The sequence below is a fragment of the Nilaparvata lugens genome, chromosome 2, assembly GCF_014356525.2.
Source record: "Nilaparvata lugens isolate BPH chromosome 2, ASM1435652v1, whole genome shotgun sequence".
NCBI lineage: Eukaryota > Metazoa > Arthropoda > Insecta > Hemiptera > Delphacidae > Nilaparvata > Nilaparvata lugens.
Window position 1 is genome coordinate 87993721 of NC_052505.1, and position 18086 is coordinate 88011806.

The window sequence follows — 18086 nt, forward strand, 5'->3', positions numbered from 1 at the left end:
CTAATCACTAAACCTTATGAATATAGAAACAGAATACTTATATGTTATATTGAATGCTTCCGTGTAAGCATCTTATCTATCTACTGCCTACTGAAATTAATTTCAGTATTATTAACCTTGAATATATCAGTCATTGATATATTTTGACCATTTTTTCCTATTTTCCTCCAGAGGGGGGTTGGGGGACTTCCATGAGGGAGCGTGACTTGAGAGTCACAGTGGTCCACAGGGGGTCTGAGCAGAGACAAGCAGTTGAATAGTGACAGGCAAGCTCTATTACTATTTTCTTGAATATCGGACAGAGTACAGTATATCAAATTTCAATGGATAAATATTATTACTAATATTATAATGATATTATTTTACTAAATACTAATTCATTGAAACCAAAACGTTTTTACCAATTTTTGTTGGGTGACATTTACTATAAAATTGACTTTTAGATAGATTGACACCTGAAATCTTCAGTAACTTTTAATTCTTAATTAAACGATACATGGTACATCAAGAAAACGTTCATGAATACTACTGCCTTTATGTGAATTGAACCTGTGTTAACAGGGAAGACTTTCTATGAGAAAGTTGAAAACAATTCACAGACAGTTGTAATTTCAACTCATTATTCCATCATATCCACTGGATCGACCTGTTTAAAGTACTAGGTAATAGATGACCAATCTTGAAAACATTAGCTCATTGAATCTTATAACCTTATGAAGGATAGGTAGGTTACCTTAATTAGCCTACTGGAAAGGTTTCAGAAATAAATGTTTTGTATGATTACAACTTCTCTTCTACGTTTGGCCAAAATATTTACAAGTTTAGCCAAAATACTTCTCATATCTCATTAGAAACCCTTTTCTTTTAATCGGTCCATCAGAGTCAAGTCAAATGAAGTTTTATTTAATTATTAAAACTAGCTGCTATTTACAAGATTTCATATTCTATCACTAAACATTATGCATATAGAAACAGAATTCTCATACATATTGTTATATTGAATGCTTCCCTGTAAGCGTCTTATCCATCTACTGCCCACTGAAATTAATTTCAGTATTATTAACTTTGAATATATCAATCTTGATATATTTTGACCATTTTTCTAATTTTCCTCCAGAGGGGGTTAGGGGACTTCCAGGAGGGAGCGTGACTTGAGAGTTACAGTGGTCCACAGTGGGTCTGAGTAGAGACAAGCAGTTGAATAGTGACAGGCAAGCTCTATTACTATTTTCTTGAATATCAGACAGAGTACAGTATATCAAATTTCAATGGATAAATATTATTACTAATATTATAATGATATTATTTTACTAAATACTAATTCATTGAAACCATAAACGTTTTTACCAATTTTTGTTGTAAATAATACATACAGTTCTCTGTGATCTATAACTAGCCTAACTTATTATATTCATTCATAAGTGTATTATTTTATTGAAAATTTGTTACTCGACGTGGATGAAAAAGATAAAACTGTGAAGTAGGTGAGAAATACTGGGAAATATAATAAATAACTATGTACAAATATCTATGAGAAAATAAATGGGTTATTTCTTATGGAAATTATAAAACAGTTTTTGTCTAGTGTACAAGTGCACTTGGCATTTTTGACAAAACACTTTTTGAATGCTGCTGTGCACTGTGGTATTCTGCACTTTCCTCTCTTCTCTGAAAACACTGGCCAAAGTCCCAATTCGTCCATTCGAATCTCCTTTTGTGGGTCCTGGTTTTGCCGTCTCATTGAACTCTTTCTCTAGAATACAGCTGGGCCTTCCTCTCTTCTTTAATGATACACATTTGAAGGCGAACGTATTTAGCTTCTGAAGGGAGTGGTATGCTTATAAGCCTAATTCTCGACAGCAGTCCTTGTACGTGCATATTGGTTCATTCCTGTGTTGTTTTATTGCACTCAACGCGAATAAATGGCTTTCAGGTTCTTGTATATTTCTTTGACTCTTTCAAGTAGAACTTTTTCATAATCAAAAGTAGCTTCCTCTGATAATAATTCAATATACCCACCCGTGTTCAAACATACAGACGAGGCTGCAGATGTTTTCAATCTACATACAATAGCTTTTTATCGTTATTAGACCAATTTCCAGACTGCGCTACAAATTTTAATTGTGAATAAACTCATCTACTTTTTGTCAATTTTCTTCGCCTGAAATTGTTCTTACAAGTGTTTTTAATTCTAAATCTTCATGTACTGAAGTTGGTGGTTGAACCTCTTGTCTGTTTGATACATTAACTGTGTTTAACTCATTCTGTAATCTACATTTTTCAAAGTTGTCACGTTCAGATTGTGCCCCAAGCTCTCTCGATTAAAATTGTTCTTGGTAAACATTCTATTTCTGATCTATCGTTATTTTGAAAAGGTGGATTCATCTTGAAAGGTTAACTTGGAAATTTAAATTAGGATTTTTTTCTAATTATCAAGTAGGCCTACTCTTGTAGAGTATTTGCTAGATTAAGTACGTTAAGGGCCAGTGCATAACTCTAGACTCGAACCCTCAAGGGGTGAACCTGTCGTGCACTGGGTTAGTACTATTATGTTATGAAGATGTTGCTCCCAGGTGATACGCTCTCTACCTCTCTGGTTCCCGATTAGGTCCGGACCATCTGCAAAGCAGAGCCGCTCACCACATCTCGTGTTGTATCCGTGTTGTCAACACTGAAACAATGCAAAGACTTTCATTAGTTTATCATTTCAGCAGCACATCTGTTACAATCAAAGCAGTACACATTAACTGGTTGGAGAGTCAGGGCACACAAACAAGATAATACAACACAACACAAAAGAGGGAGGGTCAAGCAGGGCAACAAGGCCAGGACCAACACCCACGGCACTCAAGACTCAATGTGATGGAGAGCAACCTCTAGACCAGATATCATATTTCGTTGGCATATATTCATGCCGAAGCTGAATCTGTATATACCAAGCTTCTTCATTACGGACACAGTTGATTGAGGTAGGGCACCCCTAACCCCAAACACCAGCGGCATTGAGACAGTTTCGCTGACGCCAAAGATGCGACACACTTCCTTCTCAATAATTTTATATTTCTGTACTTTCTCCTTGGCCGCACGTCAAGGAGTCGGAGTGCTCATATCTAACCGTCACGTCACAGATGTAAGCCTTGTCACCGCTCTTCGCCACCAAATCAGGCCTAAACATCTGCAAATCCACTGAGAATGTCTGTTCCTTCGCAACAGTTATATCAGGTTTCTGACTGAGTTTTTCGCAAATCATGTCGCGAATTTTATTGTGTCGCTGGATTCGCTCAGCTAGGTTGCCCTCACAGTACCCAGTAATATGAGCAAGCGTCTCATGAGGATGGCGACATTTCCTGCATAATCGCTCTCTCATCTTATCCTCCCGCCACAGTGCATCTCTTGTGCCAAGAGTATTGGTCCTGTATTTAAGTAAGTTAATGAATTTAGACTCGGATTTAATAATGCGGTCATTATACAACCAGTAGTTAGCATCCCTACTATCCGACAGGGCCTTCACCCCATGACCTGTAGATGCGTTTTCTGCCCATGAGACAGTCTCATCTCTCTTTAGGTTCATCAAAGTCAGCCCTTACAGGCTCAGGCGGCAGCCCCATCAACAGGCTCTCCGCAACCTCCGAGGGCATAGGGCCACAGTCGTAATATTCCTTGCAGGGATGTTCGAAAGTAGACAGGCCATGCATCATTCGTTTGCTGCACAGCCTGACCACATTCGACACCCTGGGCAGCCCAAGTCCTCCATCCCTCTTTCTTGCATAAAATAGTCCATTAGGGGTAGACATATGAAGATGCAGAGTCCGCCTCACCCACATGCGGATTAGGTTATCCAGCCGCAGCAGCTAGGCACCGCTCACTCTACCTATTGTAACAGATTCTATTTCTATCAAAATATAACTCTTAAATTTTTTCAAAAAGGAGGTTATGGTGAGGGGAATAGGGTTTATCTTTAAAATATTGGCGAATCTAATTATGAAACTTGGTGGTATTCAGGATGGTGATGGATAAAAAAATATTAGGTCGGGGACTATAATTTGAAACTGGCAAATGACAATAATGAATGTGATTCTTGTACTCACCGCTGTTAATAATGATTTGCCTACATGCACTCGTTCGACACAGCTTGACACGTCAACTTTTGGGATCGCACCGTTCACTGCTAACTTTGTAACCGCACTGTTCACTCTCTCATTACTGCCGATTTGTTTCTTGCACTGACCTGCTTATCATAATGCCAGTAAGGAACGGGAAAGAGGATAAAGGTGCCTAAGTTGTTTGTTTTTCAACTATTATGTGTTGGAGCTTGGCTAGAGCTGCCTTATCTGCTATGATAGTTGGCAGATAGCAGAGTTGGAATGAATTTGTTTTAGAAAATTGGACAATATTTTTATTATTATGGAAATGGATCGTTACACTATGGATAGAATGTGATAGAATTTTGGTAGTACATAGGTGAAAAAGAGATTGATTTTCTGTCGAGGCTTAAGACGCAAATCATTAAACGAAACAAGAACATCATTAATTGAAATTAGTGCGTGCTCAACAGACATGCCGCGCCCAATGGTGAAGTCCACACCCAAGTACTTGAAGCTCTCATCCACAGCTAGGCTTCTCACCTGGGAGCTGTTTGCAAAATGCAAACAACTTTTCTCCACTTGATATTTCTTAGAGGTATTGAAGACAGATGCAGCCATGCATTTTGTATTATTCAGAGAGAGACCTATACTAGACAGGAATCTTTCAGTTTCTTCCAGTTGCCTCTGCGCCACACCGCTATCCTTGGAAAGCAGCACCAAGTCGTCAGCGTATCCCAGGGCATGGGCCTCACCACCAGACACGGCACCGTTTGCACCACCCAACACATCAAACACAGGATCAATCACAAGGTTAAACAAAAATGCGGACAGAGGATCACCCTGCTTGACCCCTCTACAAAGATTCATGGGATACTCTTCCCCACTAATGGAGAGTACAGTTGGTGGGGCGGTAATAGCATTGAAATAAGTGGACTGTATATTGCGAATATTAATTAAATATAAATGACTCACCCGTTGGTTGATCAAAATAAGGAGATACTGTACTACCTGCAGGTTTCCAGAAATATGTGAATAAAGTATCAAGCGTTGTAGTATTAATGGCGGAGAACAAATTTAGCGTCGAGTTGTTTCACTGAGGAAAGCGATTCCACAACTAACTATAAAAGGGGAAAAGTGAATATTGGCCTTGTAGCCGACCGGTCGCTATCTTATCTTGCCTGCCTGTCTGATAATACTTGATTGCTGGCCTCTACATACTCCCCCGCCCTGAAACGACAGTTTCTGAACCACATATGAAAAAACGGGAAGATTAAGCGAAAAACGCGAGAAAAAACTAAGACAGGAAGAGGAAAGATCTTCACTTCAGTGGAGGCTTTCACTGAAGGCTTTAGGGGAAAGAGGCCCGCGGAAGAGAATGGTTTAACACTTTGCGTGCCGGCCGGTTTTTGGCAGGTCATTCCAAGCCTGCCGGTCAATTTACGGCTGGCCTTTCCAAGCCAGCCGGCTGTTTTTGCTACATTTTGAACATTCATAGCTCAATAACTACTCAACTCATTTCAATCACACTTACCTCTCTTGAAAGATCTTCTCTTCCTCTTTCTATTCATACCATTTCATATCTATAAAAATTTCATATATTCATCAGAATGGTTTGAAAAATATAATTTTTTGACATTTTTAAAAATTGAACCAAACGTTAGTGTTTAGAGATTTGGGTCAGGATTCGATAAAAAACGAACACAATCATTTAGAAACACAGAATATATTGTTAAATGAATAAAGTCATATAATTACACTTATAATGGTGCGGAAAAATTTCTTTTTGTATGAAATATTTTGAAGCATGACTCCATGCAAAGAGCTATTTTACATTCAGAGCACCAGTGGGAAGTGTCTTTCCTTTTTGCTTTCCCTGTTTCATTTTTACCCCTAGCAGAGCAAACTTTACATGCCCTCTGTACTCTTTTTTTCCCGGGAGGTACAGGAATTTTTTCCAAATAGTGTTTGCCATTTGCAAGCCTACCTAACTGGCCACCACTTGGACCTGGCTGTGGACCCTCTTGTGCAGTATCTCTTTCACATATTGCAAGTTCAGCACTTAGAAATCTCATGAACTGGGTTATTGACAACCTATTTCTTTTGACCTGGTTATGTAAGATACAAGAATTTACTACACACATAAGAAGACAGTGAAAAGTTAGCTTTTTCCACCATTTTACTGTTCTATGCTCAAATGCCCCATAAGACATCATTTGATCTGTGAGATCAACACCAGCCTTATTCTGATTATAATCCAAGACACAAGCAGGCTTGGTTTTTTCAATGCCTCTTTTTGTTTGAAAAGTTGTCATTTGAGCAGTGTGCCTAGTACTCAACATATACACTGGACGTTTGTCTTTCCAGCATATAGCTAACAGATTCCCACTCCTACGAAATATTTGCTCCCCTTTTTGTAGGTTTGGATTTTTCAAATCTCTAGGCAAACCCCTACGATTTTTCATCACTGTTCCAACAAGACCAGTTTCAATTTTCTCAAGTTCCCTTGCAAGTTCAGGACTTGTGTAAAATCTGTCTGTGTACAGAGTACGACCAACTCCAGATAAGCTCCCTAATAAAGTTGTAACAATATTTACAACAACATTACTCTGGCCACAAAATACATTAAAATTACAAACATAGCCAGTGGTGGCTTCAGAAAGCATGTACAGTTTTATACCATACTTATTTGGTTTTTGAGGCATATACTGCTTGAAATGTAATCTACCTCTGAATGGACACATACCCTCATCTATTGTGATTTTTTCTCCAGGGACATATGCCTGCTGGAAAGTTTTTTGAATGCTGTCAATCAAAGGTCGATTTTTATAAAGTGGATCATGACCTGGCTCACCTTTCTTTATAAATTTCGAATTATCGTTCAAGTGAAGGTTTGAAAGAATAAGAAGAAATCTGTTCTTGCTCATAACATTGGGACAGTAGTTACAAGAAATAGTGGGGTCTTTACTCCAGTGATCAATTATCTGAGGTCTATTGCTAATACTTTGATGAAAAATTATGCCTATGAACTTTTTTATGTCTGCTTTTGTCACACTTTTCCACTCATTCATTCTAGAATTAGCTTTTAGAGTATTAGTACTTCTCATTTTTCTCAACTTTTGTCTTGCATATAGATTAGTTTGTTCCTTGAAAACACCAATAACTTGATTATCAACAAAGTAAGAGAAAAAGTCTAGCACTGAACTACTATTATCTAAGTTGAAATTTTCAGTCACACCACTATTATCATTGAATACTTCCACAGTTGGAACAGCATCCTCGTCATCCCATACAAAAGTATTCAGTCGCTGGTTTCCACTCGTCTAGGTGGAGCAGGACGAATAGTTGCTGGTTGTGGAGCAGGACGAATAGTTGCTGGTTCGTCACTGGCTTGGTTCTCGTCTGTCTCATCCATTTCCGATTGTGAATCTAAACAAATAAAATGACAAAATTGTCATTAGAAACTGTGAAAGCATTGTCTGTATTATCCAAAATGAATACATACTGGAAATTTTTGGAAGATTGGAGACATCAACAAAATTTTTTAGGTTAGCTGTAGGGATGAAGTTGAATTATATGAATAATAAAGTTCTACTAACCTTGATTATTTGAAGTTCCTGCTGAATATAGTCGGGATCATCATCAGAATTGTCAAGAAGAAAATCTTCATCACTATTCTCACTAAAATCACCTTCTAATAACGCATCAATATCAGAGTCATTCAGATTGTCAGAAGCCATCTTCCTGATCTGAATGATGGAAACAGCAGTTGAATCAGATGGCTAGTAACGTTGTATTCCTGCATTTTCACGCTATCTAGCGGATTCTAAGGTAACTAGGAGAACAAAGCTTTGATCTGAGACACTAAATCTCGTCTAGTGACGGTGTAGTACATTTAAAAAGCAATGGAAAGAGCACCACGTCACATGACGGGATGAGCAATCTTCAAATGACTTGACAGCCCGTCCTGTGACGGGCTAAGCAATCTTCAGATAACTTGCCAAAAATATATTCGGCACGCAAAGTGTTAACACGTTGGCGGTTTTGAGGGACATCCGTGACCCTCAGGTTCCTCAAATCAGCTGGTTAAAATTAAGTTGATCTAATTAATGACAAGAGAAAAATTATAACTATACTTACATCATTTCCATGTGTACATTTCATTTAGATATTCTATTTCTCAATTAATCAAATCTGAGGTCAATTTGACCCTCAAAACCTGAGAGGCATGTTTTCAAACTGAGGGTCATAAAATCCCTTCAAATTTTGGACTTTCTATCCACAAAGTAGGAGGTTATACCAAATAAAAACAATATCTTGAGTATAAAATATTTATTGAATTATTTTAAAAAATATGATAATACGTAATGATGATAGTGAGATAAGATAAGATAATTAGATAATGAATTTTTTTTTTTTTGAAAAAAGAATGCAAAAACAATTATTACACATGATGCTTTAACATGAAACATTTGAGGCACATTTCTTACAATAAGAATATATTTTTGGTGTCTTTTTTTGTGCTAATGGGCGACCTCCTAAGCAACATATTTCTTATAACACGGTTGACACCGCTTGCGCCTATTGGATTTTTGCAGATGATGCACAACTTCAATAGGGACATTATCCTCAGCAAGTTCATTCTCATTTATTTCAAACAAATGACTAATTATTTCCTCTTTAAAATCAGTAACATCAATGTCTTTTTTGTGACACTTTTGAACAAAGAATATGCATTGACAACAGCTGTTCCAAGTATCAGATCAAAAGCAATTTTCCTATACCATTTCAACGAACGCCGTAAAGCAGATGAATAAGCAGCCATCTGATCTGCTCTATCTATGTACGATTTTGCTTTATTATAAAAGATAACAATTTCAGGTTTTAGCACTGTTGCAGATCTCTTTTGGACCTCAACCATTGAGTCATCATGTCTTGTAGAAAGCAAAAGGAGATCAGTGGCATTGTTCTTTTTCAAAGCCCTCCATTTCATGACAACAACATTTGAATCATTTTGCTGAGCAAATATTTCTCCTTTTTTCAATTCTTTTGTATAACATCTTTAGGGTTGTCAGATCTTTTTGAATTTAATGTTTCAACTAAATGAGTGAGTCTATTGTTGAGTGCTTCTGCCAGCCCTACACTAGTATACCAATTATCAGTAACTAAGGTACGCCAGAATCTAAGTACGACTCCATGAGATTCATTACAGTCTTGGCAGCAATATTTGTCTGCCTAACAGACTCTTTACCTGCATAAATACTATATTGGAGAGTATAAAAATCCTTACAACACAACTTATACACTTTAATACCATATTTATTCTTCTTGATTTATTATATTGCCGAAAATAATCCTGCCTCTAAATGGGACCATAGATTCATCAATGCAAATTACATCTTCAGGACAATACCATCTCCCAAAATTCTCAACACACATATCTATAAGATCTTGAATCTTGTAGAGCCTCCCACCTCTTGGATTCTCATTGTTTCCACAATGAAACATTGCAAGAATCAGCTCAAATCTAGTGGAGCTCATTACTTCAGGTAAAAAATTCTTATGAATGATTTTTTTACTCCAATATTGCCTGAGTTTAGGTTTTCTGTTCATCCCCATGAACATTATCACACCAAGAAATTTCCTCATTTCTCGTGATGAGATATTGACCCATTTTTTTATTCTAGAAATTTTTTTAAAATTAGGGTTTAGCACTAAACAATACATCCATGCAGACAAACTAGAACACACATAACTTAAACAGCTCAGTTTTAATATGCTGACTTGATCATATTTTTCTACTTTGAACAGCTGGAATACCATATCTCATGTCTACAGAATGAAAAAATAAAGTTATCAATATTCCAGACTTTGAAAATAACCAGAACTAGGTCAAAATATCATACTACTCATTTCACAAGAACTATTCTTTTCAAATTCAGCAGAGAAAACTGAAAGGGAAATGTCCTGGGTTAAGTGCTGATCCTAGACCCTTGGGTTATGTTTATTAAGCTCCCATATGAAAAGCATAGAGACTGATGGATCCAGGTGGCCTCACAACCAATAAATAAAACATCTGTGTGAGGGGTATGAATGAGCTCAAAACCTATCAACATAATACACTTGAGGGTCATGGATGTCCCTCAAAACCGCCAACATGTTAAGGGAAGGAAATTGTGACAAAGGTAATGGAAACTGCAAATAATTACGGCTAAACGCGAAATAAGATAATAAATAAAAATAGAATAATAAAAAAATAAACTCATATTCTCGATTGTAAAATAATAGGCTATAACTGGCTTATAAACCATAAGCGATGCAAATGATATGAATAAATAAATAATAAAGAATAATACGCAAGCTGCTTTCAAACATTAATAATTCATTGTGATGGTAATTTACAAATTTTTGTCACTGGCCTGGTGAATACTCCAGTTTTTGTGCGTATTTTCACTACACGAATCGTGCCGTCTGCACCTGGTACGACTTCTTCTACAACTCCAATGGGCCAGTGGAGCGGAGGACTATTGTCAGTTTTTATTATAACAATAGATCCAACTTCTATTGGATCAGTGGGAGTCATCCATTTTTGTCTCTTTTGCATATTATGGAGATATTCTATGTTCCACCTTCTCCAAAACTCTTGAATCAAACGATCAAGTAATTGATATCTACCCAGATGATTGGTTTCTTCGTTCAAAACATCACTTGCTGGGAATCCACAACAGTTCTACCTTTCCCGAAAATATCGCCCATTAGGCTCAAGAGGCTACTTGGCAGACCTCTCGACGCCAAGGCATCAAATATAGCACCGTGAGGGACCGTGGCACCGTGAGTGATGTCAAAGGCCTTAGATTGGTCTAAAATAGTAACATGTAGCTGCTTAGTAGCCCTATTTCGTACACTACGCAGGGCGCGATTGAGTATCACACAGTTGGTGTGGCACCCAGTGCCCGGTTGGAAACCACGTTGACAGACATTGAGATCAACTGACCTACGAAGGCGACACTCCAGCAGGCCTGCGAAAATCCTGTATATTATAGAACCAATTGTGAGAGGCCTCCAGCTGCCAGGCAAGGACAGGTCTTTGCCCTGCTTCGGGATGAAAATCGTCCGGTTCCCATGCCACAATAGTGGCACACGGCCTGTAACCACTACTATTGTGAACCTCTTCTGCAATATTATGGCTGCCTCTTTGCAACGGAGGAGACCACGCCTGGAGGTAACTCCATCATGTCCTGGCGCTCCTCCATTTTTCATGCGCTTGATGCGTTTAAGGATTTCGCCTGTTGTAAAATATGAAAAGATCCGTCTGCTCCCAACGCTTACACCACGCTCCTCATAGACATGGGCACTGGGTGACACAACACCCCACAGCTCGGAGTACTCAATAGCAAGCTCGATGGGCGGCTTTGGGGCTCTGATATCGTTGGTGTCTCTCAACGGATGAAAGTTATTGTTCACCACACAGTCGGCCAGTCGACGCGGGTCTCTCTTATATAAGTTTTGTATCCTTGCATATTCACGGGCTTTGACAGAGTTTGAAATTCTTGGCTTTCCATGCGCTTGCCGTTTGCTGTTGTTATCACGTTGTGCCGTTGCTTGCGAAACTACAAGGCTAGAACCATCAGGTGATCAGCTGTTCAAAAGCGTACACTTCAACCCGTGTTTACATTGAAAACCCTATGTTAAATGGAATTTTTCGTGAATAAACGTTAATAATTCAACTGATATCACTTTTTTGAAATAATGACTTGTTATTTTATTTTTCCAATTCAAATTTTAACCTACATCATAAATTCCAAGGGTAGTAATCATTGAATTATATTAATATTTTTAGTTATTGGTTAACCAATTTGTAGGCTACATGTTTCAAGATAGCTTATTCAAATTCAAACTTACTTCTTTTACAAAAGTATTAAATTTAGCCGAGTCATGGTTTATAAATAAGAATTATCATGTTATTGATCAACAATAAATTATAAAAACATTGTTGATAATCTAAATTAGTTTCTTTTTAAACGAATTTAAGTACGATGTATTTACGGGTGCGCTCAACTCTATTCTGGAGTTTAAGACTAAATTCATTATTTTTTCAAAACTTTCAAGTAAAAAAGTGTTGATTTTGAATCGTGTAGGATAAATATTACATATATATATTATCAAAGCTTTTTTAGACTTAATATGATTCATAGCTGGCGTACATTTAATAGAGAATGAGTTATAGAGAATGAATTATAAAATAGCGAACCCTGGTAGGTCTACAAAATTAACTGTATAGTTTACACCGTAATTTTTTTATTGACATTATGACATTTACAATCATGAATAATATTTCAATTGAACTACTGTATATACCTATACTTTCTTCAAAGTTTAGAATCATTAAAACTGCTAGTAGTGTTTTGAATTACGGTATGTGTTTCCTCTGATCCCACAACCGTGGCTAATTAATAAAGCAGAAGTTATTAAAGATCGTGCTGTAATTCGAATAGCACAGCTTCAAAACTGAATGATGTATAAACATATCAGTTTTTTGACATTATATTTTATATTAATATATATTAGGTAGAAGTAAAATGACACTCATTCTTTTACCCATTAATCTATTTACTCACTCGGATAAGTAAGAAAGTCGTGTTTCAGTTGATTCGTTGTTGATTATCCATATTTTTCACCAATATTATTACAAAGTATATTGTATTTTGATAACTTTAAACTGAAAAAACACATTCTTTTGGTGTAACGACGACCGTTTAGTGCTGGTGTGTTGTACATTCTTAAGCCGAACAGAAACTCGAAACGGTAGTCGCCACACCAAAAGAATATGAGTGTTTTTTCACTTTAAAGTTATCAAAATGAAATATAGTTAATGTTCAACCTTCTAGAGGCGCACTAAGACACTACCTCCGTAAACACGGAGGTGTAGTGACTGAGACCGTAATTGAAAAAAAATTCAAAGATGGCCAATACTGTATGCGCTTTTTCAAGAGTTGACAGAAAAATGTTGAATACAAGTTCAGTTATAGGGTCTAGAAATTCAAAATAGCTAAACCTTATTGACTTCTATATCGCCCAGAATAGGCGATTTTTTTTGCTCTTACCAGCGTTTTTTTAGCTTTTTAAAAATTCAAGAGAGAATTCTTACGTTTGGTACAAAATTTCAGGTAACTTGAGGTGTATTAGTTATGTAGGCTATTGCAGGGCCTAGAAGGTGTGCTAGATATTGGCGTTTCCAGTGTTTATCTGTGTTTTATCAGCATTTTCAAAACCTAATGAGCAGAAAATGTTCAAATTTTATACAATTTTTTAGCATAATATGAAATAACAGTTCAAGGAATGAAATGACAAATTTATAGCAACACTGAATTGGATTATTAATTGCGCTATAATGATACCCCTGCCATTTAGCAGATAATCTTAACTCAGCTGGGGGACTCTAGCCTTTGCATGTTAGAAGAGACCATCATAAATATTAATATAATTTGTGCAAGAGCATGCTTAATTATGCATAACCAAGCTTGCAGACGAGAAACGTACAATATCTGAAAAGAGCAAGAGGAACACTCACACTGTAAGCGTGCACTTGGTTGCGTTCAGTGTGAACAACGTGTTTCAATAGCATTTTTCAAATTTTGTTTTTCGGGTCATGCATGATTCGACGAAAATTTGCACATACCTATTCAATGTGATCATACCCTTATTCTCATGTTTCAGGATATTATTCATATTATTACTTTTGTGACCAAGAATAAATCTTTCAAGTAGTATCCTACCAGAGCGTCAATAAACATAGCTTTGGTTCATTAGCACTATTGAAGAATATACATAGATTCTTCATGATACGACATGGTCTTACATATGATATAAATACAAGAACTCTGATATCTCACTCTACAACAAATTATTATTTACTCTGTATCGATCAGCCATAACCCATAAAGAACACTACTTACCGGTACTTACTTCCGATGAGTAAGATGTATTCCTCACGGTCTTGGATCAGGGAATCGTCAAATTTCAAATTGTGTCAAACTCTGTTAAGAGTAGAAACATATTAGATAAAAATGATATTCTATGTAAGTTACTGGATCAGGCTGAATATTAAAATCCTTTACTGAGTAAGCTAGCAGTATAATCATTGATCACATATTTTCGTTTATAATAATATTGTTAGAAATACCGTACTGTATGTTCTGTTTTAATACTAAAGATAACCAACACTGCAAAAGTTTTCTATTCCAAGCCATTCTTGTTATGATTTGAGAAGAATTCTTATTCCAATAGTGACTTATATAATAAAATGAGTGATAGCCTACCTATTTACCTTTTCAAAAAAATTATGTTTTATCTAAAAATTCCTTAAATCTAATAAAGCTATAAATATTAGCATACTACAAAAGCCGTGATTGTAATTCCTCTCGTAGAAATTGAGCAATACTGTAATCAAAATTGAAAAAACAATAGGTAGACCTAATTCAAAGCTCAAGCAACTCAACTTTACACTATATTTTTTGACAATAATTAAAATACGTGTTTGAATTTGAAAAAGCTAATTTAAAACAAGGCTAACCTACAAATTGGTTAACCAATAACTAAGAATATTAAGAGAACTCAATGATTACTACCCTTGAAATTCATGATGAAGGACAAAAATTGTATTGGTAAAATAAAATAAGAACCCTTTTTTCGAAAAAGTAGTTATCAGTTGAATTATTAGCGTTTATTAATGAAAAATTCCACTCGACATAGGGATTTCAATATAAACACGGGTTGAAGTGTACGCTTTTGAACAGCTGATCGGCTGTATGTTCTGGCCATGTAGATCTTTAGTAGGCACTGGTTGTGCTTGCCTTTGCGGAGCTCTCACCTCACGCATGCTCTCATGGAAGCCTTGCACGACCGCATTAAACTCATCGAAGTCAAAGATCCCATTCTGAATGTTGGACATTCATATTTTCAATAAACTCGTTATCCGTTATCCGTGTACCACCAGTTCTCACAGCATTAACGATCAATTCATCAGCCCACTCTTCATACTCCTGCTGCGTGGCTGTGGGCTGCGAGTTGTTATACTCTTCAGGCTCATGGATAATATATTCAATAATTCGGCCTGGATATCATTACTGAAAGAAAAATTTTGTGTCTCTGAAGGAGACGGGAAAGGATGGGGAGGAGTTAAATTTGGAAGGGGGAAATTTTCACTTATAGGCGGCACTTCACCATTACCAGGCACTTCACACACTTCACCAGGAAGATCAGCGCGCACATACACAGGAGAACAAACACACACATCACAAGGCACATCCTGGGGATCCAGAGCAGAAGACCCATCATGAAGAAGGCTTCACACACTTCCGCGGCCGACTGTTGCTCCAGCTCAGGATCCAGGCCCACTGCTGGGCCTTCCTCCTCTATTTCCAGCCTGGTCAGCATGGAGTCAACAGCCTCCTCAGCAGCTATATCGATGACAGGGTCATCCTCTCGCACCTCAGAGCAAGTGCTACCACTGTCATCCTGCTGGGTATCTATCTCTTCCTCACCCTCACTGGTCATTCCCCTGCCGATGGCTGCAAGTGTCATCTACCTAGAGCTGTATCGCCTAGCGCGCTCCCTGATCTGTTTCGGTGTCTTACCAGGCCAAGACAGGCGTGTAGACGGATTTATTGTTGGCGTCATCAGCAAAATAGGCTCTAACCACTTCAGCCTCTTGAGGAGTCCATCCATCTCTCCTGAATCTCTCCTTCCTCTCGTTTCTCCTGGCAATCTCCATCTCATTCCTCACTGTCCTGTGCTGGCGAACCATGTGCTGACCAAGCCCCTGTGCAGTGGCAAAACGTCTGCCACACTCCACGACCGGACACAGGTGATCGCCATTCTCTACTTTTGGCCCAGCACATTTTGGGTAGTGACACAAGGCAGCATGATAGGACGAGAAACGGATGGAGCCGCATTTCGAGCACTTGAATTCAAGGCCTACCTCACTGTGACTCTCTCTATAATGAGTGAGGAGACCATTGCAGCCATTAATTCTTGTGAAGGAGAGACTACATTGGACACATCTGATGTTATCCGCCAGCGGCGCAACAAGCGTCACCATCGTTTTCACTCTGCCTCTCAGCAGCGCACCCTGAGCCGGCGAGCCAGCCATGCCACTGTCCATATCAGGAAAGGGAAAGGAAGAAAGGTCAATAGATGAGAGCACACTCACAGTATCTCACCCAAACTTTGCGCAGCTTTATGGGCTCAACCAGAGAACACCACCTAGAAAACATTCAGGAATAATAATTATACACACACAGTAATATAACACCACTGACTGAGAAAACTATTTCAGAAAATCATAAATGATCATTGCTAATTTCCAACTAACACCTCACCCATGATGTTAGTTAGCCCCGCGGACGTAAAGCAATCTTTGGAAGTATGCCAGTTAGAAAAGTATCTAGTGTCTAGCAACCACTTGCCAATAGATCATGATAGCTGCGGTTTCATAGGAATTTAGCTCACTCTCCACACCACCCACCGCACGAAGCAGTAGGCAACAGAGAGCTACCCAGGGAAGCCGAGTGGAGGCATCCTCCACCGCAGCCCTTGAGCAAGGAAAAATTAACCGCCGGTGGCTACACACCTTCCACACACCCTTGCATGAGAGTGTGATTCCAACGTGTGCTACCAACCGACGCATGCCCTACTGCTGCCCGCAGCGGCATACCCACAGTCTACTGCCGAGAGTTTCGAATGCTTGCGCAAACGCAGGGTGAAGCCATCATCTACCCTGCCCACCTCTGTTCTATAGTCGGTGTTACTTCCAGGGACGGAGGCTCCTGTATTCACAGGTAGCCGAATTTCCCTCCTGGGTTCAAGGCAGAGACTGCAGGTGAAGAAGAAATTGGAAGAGGCTGGAGTTAGCCATGTGCTTGCTATGAAAGTTGACGTTACTAGCTCATTTGAGGTGAGATATTTTAATTTCCTTCAACTTTCTCCAATTTAGTGCGAAATTGGTGTGTGGAGATGGGAATAATGTATATTTCGAGTAATTATATATCATACTAATTGCTGGGCTGATATCACACTAATCACATTCCTGAGCTGTTGATCATTCAATTTTTTCTTGAATAAAATTCAATTTTTTTTTATTGTCAGCCAGCCAAAAAAGCACAAGACAAAGTCACACAAATAGAACATGAAATAGACAGTCACACATTAAGAGACACATTGTTACTATTACATTGCTATTTAGATTACTTTTTTAAATATTACAAATAACAAAGACAATATTACATAATTTGGCAGCTAGTTCATACGTGCTAACAATAAGAATTAAGGTATGCTGATTCTGCTCTCGTAAAATTCACTTAATTTATAAAAAGGATTTTTTGCCAGCCAATCGTGCACCTTTAATTTGAACAGTTTTAGGGGTGTTTGTTGGAGGTGTAGCGGTAACTTATTATACACCTTTTGCCCAACTGCTTCAAAACTGTTTAAAGATTTAGACAATCTTTGGTATTGAATATAGATCTGTCTATTGTTTCTGGTATTAACAGAGTGAACAGTATTTCTTAATTGATAACGATGCAGATTCTCCTTAGTGTATAACAAAACAGAATATATGTACTGATTTATTACTGTCAGAATTTTATTATTTATGAATAAAGGCCTACAGTGTTCTAAATAAGGTGATTCCGTGATTATTCGCACGGCTTTTTTTTGTAGCAGGAGAATATCGTTAATGTGCGCTGAATTTCCCCATAGAAGAATACCATAAGACATGAGACTGTGAAAGAAAGAAAAGTATGCTGTCCGTAAATATAATTTTGGTACCGTATTAGCGAGGCTTCTCAGCAGATAGATTACTCTACACAGCTTAGTGCTTACATATTTGGCATGAGGCTCCCAAGTGAGTTTTGGATCTAAATGTACACCAAGAAATTTTATACTAGATGCGTTGAGAGTAGCTCGGTATTTCAAATTGAAATTGATTCTTTCTGTCTTATCTGAATT

General features: G+C 37.9%; 1 protein-coding gene across 1 annotated transcript in view; it reads right to left on the bottom strand.

Moving 5' to 3' along the window:
* Positions 1-18086, bottom strand: part of LOC111057547 (ion transport peptide-like) — a 514789-nt gene that overhangs the window by 135421 nt on the left and 361282 nt on the right. The window lies entirely within an intron of this gene.